This window comes from Bombyx mori, chromosome 9, assembly GCF_030269925.1.
Source record: "Bombyx mori chromosome 9, ASM3026992v2".
NCBI classification, from domain to species: Eukaryota; Metazoa; Arthropoda; class Insecta; order Lepidoptera; family Bombycidae; genus Bombyx; species Bombyx mori.
Genome location: NC_085115.1, coordinates 6,167,735 through 6,182,451, shown reverse-complemented (window position 1 = coordinate 6,182,451; position 14,717 = coordinate 6,167,735).

Here is a 14,717-nt window from a genome sequence, read left to right as displayed (position 1 = left end):
AAATAGGCCATCACAGTCTACTCAGAAATGACTATTATCACGTCATATTTCAATTTTGTTGCCCATATAAAATTTAATATAATGATTTTTTTGCAACATTATTTTTGGAAAACTTCTTAATACACACATTTTTGGCTCTGTATCTAATTGTCACTATTAGATTATATGTATATAGATAGTATATAATCTGAGTGCATTAAAGTGCTAAGAGGTACTTTTCTTGGAAGATAAAAATTCGCGATTAAGAGAAATAGTTTTCAAAGCACATGGATCTTTATTCTTCAGGGTGAATCGGTGGAGAGAAGTGAATCTTCTAGGCTGTAGATCCTGTGATTTGCTTCCTGGACTACCTGATCACTGAACTCGTATAGTGGCATCGGTTACTTACGCACGATGTAAGATTATAGATTTGCTTGTCTTATAGATTTTCCGTGGAGGGATTTGTGTCAATGTTAACAGCATTCTATATATTTATTTATCTATGTTTTTAAATAAATCTTTCAAGGTTATTTCATCAGCTTCAGGACCACCAATGAATTTGAAATTGCTCACGTATCAAGGACCTATGGAAATAAATTTTTTTCGGCATTGTACACTAACACAATGATTTGGCCAAAATCCAGGCGAAAATACAAATGAAAATCTATTTTTTTCCGTCCAGCTTCCTTTTAAACCTTATTTACTTATAGGATTACTTAATTACGTTTGTCGACTATTTACCATTTTATGAAAGCAAGAAAACAGATTTGACGTTTTTTTCCCGTACCAATAGGGTTATTCTGACATAGTTTAAAACACAGTCGTAAACGCTCACCGATTCAAAGACAAATTACAATATTGCATAGAGAACAGCCATCATGATAATTTATTTAAGATTATCTCAGCATAAAACAAGCAAAAGTACAGGCATAAAACAGTCTTAGAATGACATATTTTGCTGAATCACGAAAATCGAATTTCACAAGTAAAGAATCAGAAATAGTTTTATCGCGACGATAAAAAGTTTTGTCTGAATTGGACAATGGGTGGTTGGTGTCTTTCGATGTAAAACGTCTTTAGATTTTGTTGATATCGTCACACAAAGCTGAAAAATACAAGAATTTGAAAGTAAATACCATCTCCTTATTTGTTTATCATTATTAATACATTCAAAATTATGTTTTATTATTTGATCACTGTTTCATTGTATGTGTTTATTAAATTACGTAATTTTTAGGTTGTTTGTTAAGATATATATATTTTTTTATTTTATTTTTATTGCTTAGATGGGTGGACGAGCTCACAGCCCACCTGGTGTTAAGTGGTTACTGGAGCCCATAGACATTCACAACGTAAATGCGCCACCCACCTTGAGATATAAGTTCTAAGGTCTCAAGTATAGTAACGACGGCTGCCCCACCCTTCAAACCGAAACGCATTACTGCTTCACGGCAGAAATAGGCAGGGTGGTGGTACCCACCCTCGCGGACTCATAAGAGGTCCTACCACCACCACATAGAATACATTAGCTAATGAAAATATTACTTACCTATACCTTAAAGCACCGTATGGTTGGCTAATAAAGTTTCATCTTTAAGTGCCCATAAAACCTCTTAAAGAACGTAAAATTTCCAAGTAGACAACCGTCGTTTCCTTTCATAAAATAAAATTTCGATTCAACGATTGATTTTAGAAAGGATTCCCAACGCGACATTACAATTCTTAAATTTCAATCAGAATTTGCAATCGCGTTTCAGGTTAATAAATCAATTTGTCGAACACAAATGGCGAGTGAGTAAAGTCCTGCTGAGGACAATATGCGCGCTCCATTGTGGCTTCCAATTCAATTTATATTCAGATCTACATTGAGACTGAATTGAAACTTAGATTGCGAACTGATACTTGTATTACTGGCCTCGTAATGGCATCAAAGCAACGTTTTTTATACAGAAAAGCAATTCAAGTGATAAATATACTACCCAATAAAGAACTTATATTACGAGTTATTTTTAGTTAAATTTGATTAACTATGATTCTCCTTAAAATGTCATATTTAAAAAACGCAACTATGTTGTGATTTTAAAACAAATTTTAATGTTTCGGTTAAAGGTGATAAAACGTGTTTAATGTGGATCTAATAAATTAATGATATCGGACACCGACCCTTGAAAGAAGTATTCGTTGAGCTTCGGCGTGGAACCTCCCGTCTGCTCATAGCAGTAAGTGGCCACTAAACTTTATTGTAGTGTTTACGATCGTACAGAGTTATCTTTATAGACACTTTTCGAGAACACACATGGATGGTGGTAATATGATCACGTACTCTTTCAGAGGTCTTTTTTGCTGAGGACTAAATGTATTCTATTAAAAAACGTGAAGTAAATCTTTGTAGACAGCTGCTTTGCTGTGCCACAGGTGTGGTCAATGTCCATGAATGAATGAATTAATTAAGTTGGCAAATTTATATAGAGTTAAAATTATAAAAATACACTTTAATTGCAAACCGAACCGATTTTTATTGTCCCAGTTATCTTGAACACGATATTAGGTTGTAAAATTATTGTATTGTCATCGGTCCTTGATATTCTAACAAAATTTCAAACTAATCTCGTAATCATTTTGAAGTTTGTGCATTTTTCATTGGAGTATTTTAGATATACAGAAACATATTAAGCCAATAAACGCTTCGTAAAAATAGAACTGTTCTTTCCTAAGGGGTTTTTAAAGCTCACTCTGCCGCCATTCTTGCCTTGCCTGAGTCACTAAATCGAAGTCTTAGTTGCATTTGGAAGATGGATTATTTATTTCAATATATGCAACTTCGACTTGAATACCTCAAGGTGAGCGTGAATTATTATTGCGTTATTGTATTGTTTTTAAGTTATTTTGTAATAAAATATAGTATTCTGAACGCCGTTTCTTGTTTTATTGTAACGAATTTTCAATTTCAATTTAATTTGCGTAATTACTGGTGGTAGGACATTCCGCGCGGGTGGGTACCACCGCCCTGCTTATTTCTGCCGTGAAGTAGTAATGCGTTTCGGTTTGAAGGGTAGGGCAGTCGATGTAACTATACTTGAGACCTCAGAGTTTATGTCTCAAGGTGGGTGGCGCGTTTACATTGTAGATGTCTATGGGCTCCAGTAACCACTTAACAGCAGGTGGGCTGTGAGCTCGTCCACCGATCCAAGCAATAAAATAATAATAAAAGAAAATGCAAAAAAAAATAATAATTATTGGGTATACAAAAACAATATACAACTATTAGCTAAATTATAAGACTAAAATATTATTTATTTCATAAACTTCATAAAAAGTTTCCAATGACATGCCAGCTTTAATTTAAGTGCACATCCGTGCCAAGTCTTGCATCTTATGATGTCCTAGTCGAAATTTTTTTGTTACAAAATACCTGACACAGCCTCATCGAGCTTGTAAAAAACAAAGGCTTTATAATAATATAGTGTACACACAGAGAAGGATTGGAATAGGGTTACGAACTTTTATTACTCTCGGATTGTCCAAGCTGAAAACCTTATGATTCCAAACTTGTTCTTTTCCTTCGATTTCCCTTATGCCCTAAAGTTTTGCAGTTATCGTCCAAACATTATCATTGTTTGTATAAATTTTTCAATATTTTGGATTTGTTCTTATTTTTGTCAACTTAGAGGATAGAATCTGTAGACATTTTCGTTATTTTAATCTTGGTATTTTTTAAACAATGAATCGTTATTTAGAAGCATAAAGACAATGTTTGTGAATGCAAAAAAAAGTTAGTTAAGTAGATAGTTTAATTTAATCAATAAACATCAAAATATTACTAAAATGATTTTACATAAAGCTAAAACTAAGCCGGATCGTGCGTTATAAGTTATTTATAACAAAAGCAAACAGTAAATCCATGTATATTTGCATTACAAATGTTAAAACGGATCGCTGTGATTTCCGATGAAGAAAAATGAACTTGTTAAAGTATCCACGATAAAGAAATACGGTCTAGATTTTGTGCTGACGAAGTATCGGGTCGTCCCGCGAAGCCACCGTTTTGTATATTATCTTGTGCTACAAATCACACCGGATGTCCCGCCGAGGGGAAATGAAAATTGAGATACCGGAGAGGCATTGTTCCGTGAAAATATATCTTCTTGATATTCTCATGGCGCGGGACAGCCGACAACGCACGGATATTGCGATAATGTTACGTCATCTCGCGAGATAAAAGCGCTTTTGATAACGCCGGATATATTTTCACTTTCGGCTAATGACGCTCCCATCTTATGGAGCACCCGTCAATCTTGCGTTTCGAAGAATTACCTTTTAATAAGAGTTTTCGTTGAATTCAAACGTATTTTGCACAAAAAGGGACACAGTATCATCAAGAAATAATTGTATAAAATGCGATCTAATTATCATTTTTACTAGCCTCTCATATTGTCTGTATCTATGTGTATTGTAATTTGATGGTTATATTTTTTAAAACATACAATAGGTGTAGACATGTAATATTGAGAATGAATGAATGAATTAATTAAAATTTGTTGAAAAATCTTAAAGCAACAGGGGTAATATCAAGTGTTTTCGTATCATTTATAATTCAAAAATCTATTAACGGTGCCCTAGTTTACCTGCTTCAGACCAATTGGCGATGGATAGGTTTTGACCCAGTTGCGTTTCGGTAAATCGAATATTGGAAAGGTTGAGCTAACAAAGTTTGCCTTTCATTAGTATCTCATGCAGTCTGTGTTAAATCAATTGATCAGCTACATTCTTATTAGTTGTTCTTTTGTAAATGAGTTGGAAATTTAATAACGAGTTGGTATAACTCTAGATAAACTTACTTTCGTGTAGGTATTTCTATTGAATAATTCTTATAACTCGTATGTAGTTTTAAAATTCAATTAGAAATATATTTGGAGAATTCACAAGAGTAAGTAACTCGAGTAATAATGATGCATCAAGTTGAAAAAATCGTATCCTGATAAGTCATATGATGGTGATAGAGAAATGATGACCACGACTACTCTGCCAAGAGTAGAAATGACTGAGAAGATAAGTCAGATATTCTTTGTATGATTGTCATCGTTTGATCCCTTAGCAGGTACAACATAACGTCAAAGATCAAGATAATTTAAATATTATATTAAATAAAATAATAAAAGTTCCATTATCCGCTGCTTATTTTTGTTTTAATGTAATTGAGTCTATTAATATCGTGTCTCGAGGACTTTTATTGCCTTCGTAGGTAGTTGAGAAAACGATCCGTCTGCTGGTAAGTGGTCACTAGTGGACATCAGTAAAACTATAGTTACGGGTGCTGTTTGTCACTGAGCTCTTTTCCAAATTCGTTTGAGGGAGGAAATGTGTCGATCAGAGAATACCACGGAAGGGAGCTTATTCCAGAATTTGATGGTATGTGAGAAATGATGTTTGAAAATAATAAATACGCAAATCGGGTCATCATATATTTATGTTATCTAATACCAAACTATTTATATATATTTTTTATTGCTTATGCGTGGACGAGCTCACAGCCCACCTGGTGTTAAGTGGTTACTGGAGCCCATGGACATCTACAACGTAAATGCGCCACCCACCTTGAGATATAAGTTCTAAGATCTCAGTATAGTTACAACGGCTGCCCCACCCTTCAAACCGAAACGCATTACTGCTTCTCGGCAGAAATAGGCAGGGCGGTGGTACCAACCCGCGCGGACTCACAAGAGGTCCCACCACCAGTTAACTAAAAAGTGACGAGAAACTACATCTGCAGATAAAAATATTACTGTTGGCAACATATTCGTGAGACTTTGAAGTGCATCCGCTTGACACTTCGACTGATAGGGATCTTTTGTCTAATCTTTAATCTAATTCCCCAAAAATCGGTCACATGAATTTCGCCATAGCGCTGGAGAATAGGTTCTTATAGATAGATAGCTTGGTCCGAGATCGTCACCCATATGCAAATTTTGATTGAAAGTAAATTCATTCTGCTAATTTTACAGATTGTACCATAACACTTGAAATTCCGAGAGGAAGCACTGTATTTTAATGTTTCTCTTAACAGTTTCAAACACTCACCAAAGACAGGTAAAACAGCTAAGCGCTGTAATAATTTATCATTAGAAACAAAGCGATGATAAGAGAGACCCTAACGACAATAGGGGTGACAGCTGCAGAAGTTTGATGCGTGATATTTATTTATTATGAATTTGATTTATTTTAAAATTATATTGAAAGTCACATACTAATTTTAGCAAGCTCTGTCAATGTGTTGATATTAGTATTTCAAATGGTAATTGTTTGTTCGGCTATTAATTAGGTACATTGGTTATGCGTCTACGCTTATTAAAACTATTGTTAATACTGTTTTTCTATTATTTACGACAGACGACAGCAGTACTCGATGCGAGAGCCCAGGCAAGCTTAAGGTCTGCCCAAAAAATATATTTGACGGTGTTAAATTTTCTTTGAAGTCACTAAATAGATTTTGGTAATTCTTTTATTTCCTATCCCTTTTATACTTACTGTAGAATAATATTGTAGGGTACTTAAATTGAAGAAAACTAGTTTAAAGAATTTTGAAACAGCAGGATCCTTGAGACGTTTGCTTAATTTTCTTTAATCTCCACACTAGCTCTGTTTATCAGTCTTCTATTTATTATCCTTGACTATGCCGATGCCAGCTATCAATCAATCAGTCACACGGAAGCAAAACTTGACAAACGTGTAGCTTCAACATTTTTGTATGATATTCATATTTGGTTTACGCGAATAAGTTCGGAATGATCATTTACTTTCATTACTTTATGGCATCACTTTCAATCTGTCACAGATCGAAATTCACTTTGATTATTTTTGTAATATATTTATGATATATTTGCTTTATGCTTGAGGTCATTGGATAATCTGGAATTATGGATGTTTTACATTACCATAGAGTTTTACAATCATTATTTTACGGTGCAAAGAATTCGTTTGTGGAATGCATTCCTAGTGTCTGGAAGATATTCTGAAACATTACTCACTTTTCATCCGTTGCAAAGCAACATTACTTGTCCGGTCAGCTTTAATTTTATGTATTTTATAATATTTATTGGTGTGTATAAATGTGTATTTATTTATGTGTGAGCATTTGTGTATTTCAATTAACTACATCTATATTGACGACTGCTATATGGTATTAAACGTTGTCATGTATTTGTATTGTATATTCATAATTTACATTTTATATGTACGGGAATCTATATATTAATACGTGAAGCAAAAACTTTGTATCCCTTTTTAAGAAAATTGCGTGGACGGAGGAGTATGAAATTTTCCACACTTATAGAGAATATAGAGAAGAAGTGCACAAGGCTAATTTTTTTTTTAAATGCGTAAAAGATGCATTAAATCAACAAAGAAAACATTACACACACTACATTCCATGTATTTGACGCAAACACGCATGCATACTATTTATTGTCAAAATTTATTCTTGACGTCTGTGGTCAAATTGAGAATAGATTAAATATTGTTTGTCTTTATTAATATTTTTTTACAGTGTAGCCTTGGCGAAATTTGTGATTATAGAAGTATACAATACAATCATAATAGTGTACAAACTTACAATTCCAATTAATTATAGTCCAATTTCGACTACTGCGGGACCTCTAGTGTATTATAATATTATAATATATACAAATGGTGTTTAAATCATAATGTCTTTGGATAAGTATATATGTGGTATTTTTCAGCCCACAGACGTCTACTGCTGGACATAGGTCTCCCCTAAACCTCGTCACAATGATCGATTTTTCGCAATTCGCATCCAGCTTTAGTTGTTTAATGTTGCAAATTGTGAGTACGCCGTAATTCACATTTTTATTTTCTTCATTCTTCTCCTACTAATGGTTCTCTGAAAGTTATCTCTTTAAGCGATAAGATCGTCCATTATACTTTTAGAAGAATGCATAAATCTACTTTTTTAAACTACATTACAGTACAATATGATGTAATATAAGACAACTCTCTATCGATCAGTAGAGTGAGTGGTCACCGTACCCTATTGATGTTAGTAATACTATGGGCCCCTATTTGCCATCTAACCATGACTCTGGAGTATCAGTAGATGAAAATATCTATTGTCAATCAACTGCTTAATTCCTATCTTAAGTAGTTGTGACAGAGTATATAGCATAACCATACGGATGGGTACCATTCTACCATTTTTGTCTTGAACCGTTTAATTATATGTCATATTTAACTGAGACTTCGATGCTGGCTCAAGCGGAATGATGGCATTCATATTAAATAATGTCTGCTTATTAAAACTGGTAAAAATTGAAAAGATTATTTTGATTTCTAGGTACTATGTCATTAAATGTACTTTAAATAAGTTTTATTGGGGTAGCACATTCTAACTCTTCCTGGGCTGATGCCCAACTAATTTCCCAAAACAAATTTCAACTAATAGGTAGTTTTGCATCAAATGAGCAATATTGAATAGACATTTTAAACTCTTGTCTAAAAACAAGCGGTTTTATTAAACATATCGGCTACTTTCTGGTACTACTAAAAAATGCAACATTGTATAGTTTGCTAACTATGTTTAAGGTATTAAATTCTCTTGAAATACAGTCTTATGCTAGCATTGTTGCTATTAATCCGTATTACTTAGGTTTAACGACAATATTCTTATTAGAGTTAAATCATTCTAAGCCGGAATAGCTCCTCAAGGCTATCGGCGATTAGCAATGAAAAAAAAAACATTTGATATGTTTGATGAGTGTTCTTTAGATTGAAATAATGTATTCTTTGTATGAGAGTGTCAACCCTGATTAAAGGACGCGCTGCAAGACAAAGGGATGGCCCGAAGTGCCGACGTCACAGTAAAAACCCCAAGGATTACGCAGTTCTGCTAAATATTTACCTAACACTCGGTCTCTGCAGTTAACGCTCTAAGTCAAGCGCCGAGGTGGAAGCTCATGAAAGAAATACTTCAAGTGGTTTAGAGCGCGTGTGTGTTATTAATAGCGCCGGGGCTTACTCATAATTAAGAATGTACTTAATTTTACGAGGTGTAAATGAATAGCTTAAATACGTTGTGAAGTAGCTGAGACGCTTGAGTGTTGCTAAAGATTTAATCCAAGGATGTCGTAATACTCTGATAAATTTTATAACGTGTCAAGTATAATCAACGCTAGGCGCTATAAAATGTATATTTTAAGTAATGTATATTTTAAATAATAAATGATATTATTTACGTTGCTTTTCATTGAAAACTATTAATTTTACGACAACTTTACTAAGTTATTACAATTTTACTTTATTACACGATAAATATTATACATAATAATAACTTTTGCATTGTTTTCTTGCTTGCTTGTAAAATAACATTTTTAATTCAAAACCGGTCAAGCAAAACGAATACGGGAACAAATTTTACTTTGGAAATAGCCTTATCTCGTATCCACAGGGAACTACAAAGAGGGACTTCGTTTGAATTTAGAACAAATTTTAAACTAACTTCGTTCGGAAATCGCGCGGTGGCACTCGCATGGTTTGGTTCACAATCTAGGGGAAATGCAAAGGGAACATGCTTTTAATTCCGCATTTTTCTCGAAGTTAATTGGAGCTCCGTACGTATTTAACGCTCGCTCTGTGATTCTGTTTGTATGCAGCAGACGGCATTCGCGTGGAAAATGATCCCCGTTTGACTTGTACAAACGTTAATGATATTTACGTTCTATAACATTTTTATTTTCTGAAATGATGTTATATTCTTTATTAAAACCCACTATATAGTTCTTATTGAATAATTTATAATCTGCCCTTTTTAGCCTGGAGATCCAAAAAAATGTATCAAATTTTTATCTAAGGTGACAACACGGTAATCACTTTTGAATAAATTTCGAATTCGTCCTTTGAAATTTAAAAAATTGGTTTAGTCGGTCAACATTCGTTGTAATTTGGTCGACTTTGCTTATCCACTGGTGGTAGGTTATATTCTGAACCAGAATGAACAGATACGAAGTGGTTTATTTCCATCGCCAATCAGTCTGACGTTATGGTTCGAGGGATTAGGCATTCTTTATGAAACCGAAGTCTTCTCTGTGCCTTCGATGAAATTGGATGTCGGCGTTCATTTTGTTATGTCTATGGTCTACTGGAATTGTTATATCATTAACTATATAGGTAAGGCGTGAGCTAGTTGAATCGTTACAATTAAAAAAAAGTATCGCACGTACTGGGATAGAAAAGTATCCCGAAGAACTAACAATAGCTTTCCATGCAAGTTTCATTACAACCGGACGGAATGGCCTAGGAACGGAACAGAGGAGAACAATACAGACATTCATTTTTATTGTTAACTCACTTTTATTGGTTTGGTATGTATGCGTGTTTGTTGAAGTTATATTTCTTTAGGCGCGTTATGAAAAATTTATGAGAGTGAAATTTTACGATGCGCGCGCACCCTGACACAAAATTAACAGAATGAAGTTGCCCACTAAATCGCTCATTACAATACGATCGACGTAACTTGGCGAGTCTGAATATAGCCGCAGGTGAGCTTTCCGAACCGTACCGAGAATTACCGAATTTATACGATGTCAAGAAAAGGGATGTCCAATATGCGTGTTTGAGGATGTTGTTTAATCGATTTCTTTTCAAATTGAATAAAATTTAAATAAAAAAAAGAAATAAGTTTAATAAAAATAAAGTATAACTTCTTACGCGCGTACAAAAGTACACGCACTCTTTTTTTTATACCGGAATCTTTGAACGTCATTTTGATCGACTTAAAGACGTCCGATTAATTTGAAAAATTGCACACGGATCAGGAACTGATGACAGTACAACGATATAAACCCTGATTTTGAGTTTCAACAAGCGCGTAAAAAAGGTGTATTTAATTGGAAGTTCGATTTGCTATTTACGCGTGTCTTTTACATATTACGTCAACGGTGTGGTAAAAATTATTTGAAATAATATGTTATTGATATAACCTCCGTCCGAGCGTAGTTGGAATAGACCCTTAGGCTACTAGCGTGTAGGTTAGAAAAAAAAAAATTACAAACATTATGTTACTGACCACATCTAAACCATCTCTAAAGTCATTAAATCGATCTACGTTTCTAAGAACTGTTATGATTGAGCCCCGTCCCACGTTGACACGTTGTTATCGTTTCGATGAATAGTACCTACTAGAATTATTACGTTCGACTTATCACACACTGCGATAATAGCTTTTCCTGATTTATATATTATGATAATTTTACTGATTTAAGGATGTATGATGAGCCTGTACCGATAGGAATCGATATTCTTAATTTTGCCACGAAGCAGTTAACGTGCGATTTGTAGGATGACAGTTGCTATAGAATAAATACAATTGTGACTTCGACCTTTTTTGTTAGGATTTTTGGCTTTCGCCGAAAAATTCAAACTTTAGTCTTTAGTTATATATACTTCCTTTATTAGTACAATTTCACATAATTTTCGTTTGACTTAAAATACATAAATTGCTTTTTCTGGTACACTTCCAGAGATCGTCCTGGTTCTGCCTTCAAAATATAATTGTTTGTAACGCCGCTCCATCCCGAATGACTGTCACTGTATGCGGTCGCCCCGCGTTTTTCTTTGACGGAGCGGAAGTGAAAAGAAGTTTATGCTAGTCATGAAACTAGTATTTAATTCATGAATTATTCTACAAGTTAATAGTCTGAATACTTCAACAATAATATTTACATAAACGATGGGTATGAGAATTGACTCTAAATAAATATATTTAATCATACTTCAATAGAGTTTGTTTTTAATTTTGCGTCTGCTTATAGTACTGCAATTTAAATAAAATGATCTTAACAGTTTCATGACTATAGTGTAGAAATGGAATCAGCAACTTATTAACAACTAATTTTTACCCGCGACTTCGTCCGCGTGGAAAAGTTACTTTGGCATAACTCTAAATGTTACCCGCCTCTACATTTACGTAGAAAGTGAAAATATTTTTGAATAATAGAATGTTAAGCTATTTAAGGTACCAAAATCACGCTTTTTTGATAACAATAATTGATAAATTGATAACAATTCGAGCATATTTTTTTATTTATGTATGTTCACCGATTTCTTGAGAATGCTTGAACCGATTCTGATAATTAATTCTTTTTTCAAATCGGACCAGTAGTTCCTGAGATTAGCGCGTTCAAACAAACAAACAAATAAGCTCTTCAGCTTTATAATATTAGTATAGACATTGGTCTAGCTCGTTTATTTAAATTACATTAATAAATATAATGTTCCTAACAGGATGGATTGTAGCATTTATGTCTCATAGTAGTGCAGAATACGAGATGGACCGAAAACTATCTGCTTAGAACCATTCGAGCCAGAAATTCATAATTTAACAAACTGTGTGCTTACGGGTTCTCCGTAGCGTTTTACCATTGACCGAAGGTGGTCGTATGCAAATATAATTGTGGGTGGGGATGCAACGGACGGTCGCACATCAGTACCGCTTTGTGCGGGAATGACTCGGTCCATTTCACACCGCTCGGTGAATTAGCAGCTTTCGAATCCACGGCTAGGTATCCTGAGGCTGAGGTATAGTGCCCGAGGCTATAAGTGAACGCGAATAATAACATGATTCGTTTTTATTGTTGAAGCCTCCGCTAGATCCAAGTACATATGATATTTTCACATTAAAATATTCGAACATTTTTTTTTTATTGCTTAGATGGGTGAACTAGCTCACAGCCTACCTGGTGTTAAGTGGTTACTGGAGCCCATAGAAATCTACAACGTAAATGCGCCACCCACCTTGAATATAAGTTCTAAGGTCTCATGCTTAGTTACAACGGCTGGCCCACCCTTCAAACCGAAACGCATTACTGCTTCACGGCAGAAATAGGCAGGATGGTGGTACCTACCCGTGTGGACTCACAAGAGATCCTACCACCAGTAAACCATCAGTAATATATGATGACAACTCACAGTCAATGGCTCCGTAAATTAGTTTTAGCGTTCACGTTAAATTGGTTTGTATAATCCAAAAGAGCGTATAAATGAAAATAGCTTTTGTTTTTAAAACAAACCCATATGTTTGAATTCTCTTGAGTTTCTTTAAGGTCTAATCTCAAGTTTTTTCAAGAAAATTCGTCAGGATTGGAAGATAAGGGTAGAAGTTAAACAAGGCTTTTTCGAATCTAAGATTACATAGATATAAAACTCAAGTAATAAAATCTCAATCAATGAATTCTCTAGCTTATATAGATATCTAAATGTGTCCTGGTTACGCCAGTGCTTAATTTGTTATTCAGAAAGGATGAGACACGTATTTTCCCGGGACAACGAGTTGCTTAAGATCCATAAACATATGTCCTATAGCGACAGTTGCCATGACAACTTTTACAATGCATTTGAGTTGTTGTAACGTATGCGATAGTAGCTGAAAAATCCATTCGAAATATGATTTATCTAAAATCCTTTGTTAGACAACGCCTACATCGCAAAAGGAGTAGTTTACGTAACGTGTTATTGTTATTGTTAGTATATTCTGCTTTGAAATATACCTATGTATGAAGATTCTAGGCTATTCGTTAGAAGGTTAAATTCATTTAATAATATACTTACATGTATTTTAGCAACCACTCAACACCAGCAGTAAAGGGGTAGGTAATTGTGGCGTGTAATAAAACTTAGGGGACACCTACATCTGGCTATATTATTATTTACGATCATTGAAGCTAAAAACCGCTGGCTTGTTGTATTCCAAGATAGAATGGTTTATAGGACACTGTTATTACATTACCAAGCCTCAGGTTCCGCTGCTGCAGGCTCCAAGCGCGCGATTAGTGTCTTTTGTGGGAGCCACGATTTTGCAGTTCTAAGGTCAATGCTGTTGCCCTATAGACAGTTGTGCTATGTAGATCTGTGGTGAATCGTAGACAACTGCGTAGCGGCTTATTTTCAGCAAAAATAAATACCATTTCAAATTGGAACCTCCATCAATATGTTCTATCTTTTAATTTATCGAAAACGGTCAAGAACTAGTCGCTTGGCCTTCGATCTTTGGTTTGATTTTGATCCGATAACTACCAAATTTTACAAGATCAATCGATAGATCATAGGTTTACTGGTGGTAGGACCTCTTGTGAGTCCGCGTGGGTAGGTACCACCACCCTGCCGATTTCTGCCGTGAAGCAGTAATGTATTTCGGTTTGAAGGGTGGAGCAGCCGTTGTAACTATACTTGAGACCTTAGAACTTATATCTCAATATGGGTGGCGCATTTATTTGGTGGGCTCTAGTAACCACTTAACACCAGGTAGGCTGTGAGCTCGTCCACCCATATAAGCAATAAAAAAAGGTCAACCTGAAGGTTCATTGAAATTTTTATCGAAATTAGTCCCACCACATCGGTTTATATATTGAACATACACAAATACACACATCGACTATTATAGATATATATGACTATTAACAAGATAAACGAAATGATTTTAGTATAATATGAAATTTATATAAAGAAGCCGTTTCAAACGACTAATGAGATGTTCATTAGGCTATGTACATATTACATCCTATCATAGGATTCGACATTACGTACGCACAACTCCAAAGATTGCGTACGAAATGTCTTACGAAACAGAAGCCACTGGAGTACGCTAATTGTAATTGTAATGCTAAAGTCGGGTAATTGGCACAGCGATTTCTCGTCTGCCACTTCTAAGTATTTATTTTAGCTCATATTACAAT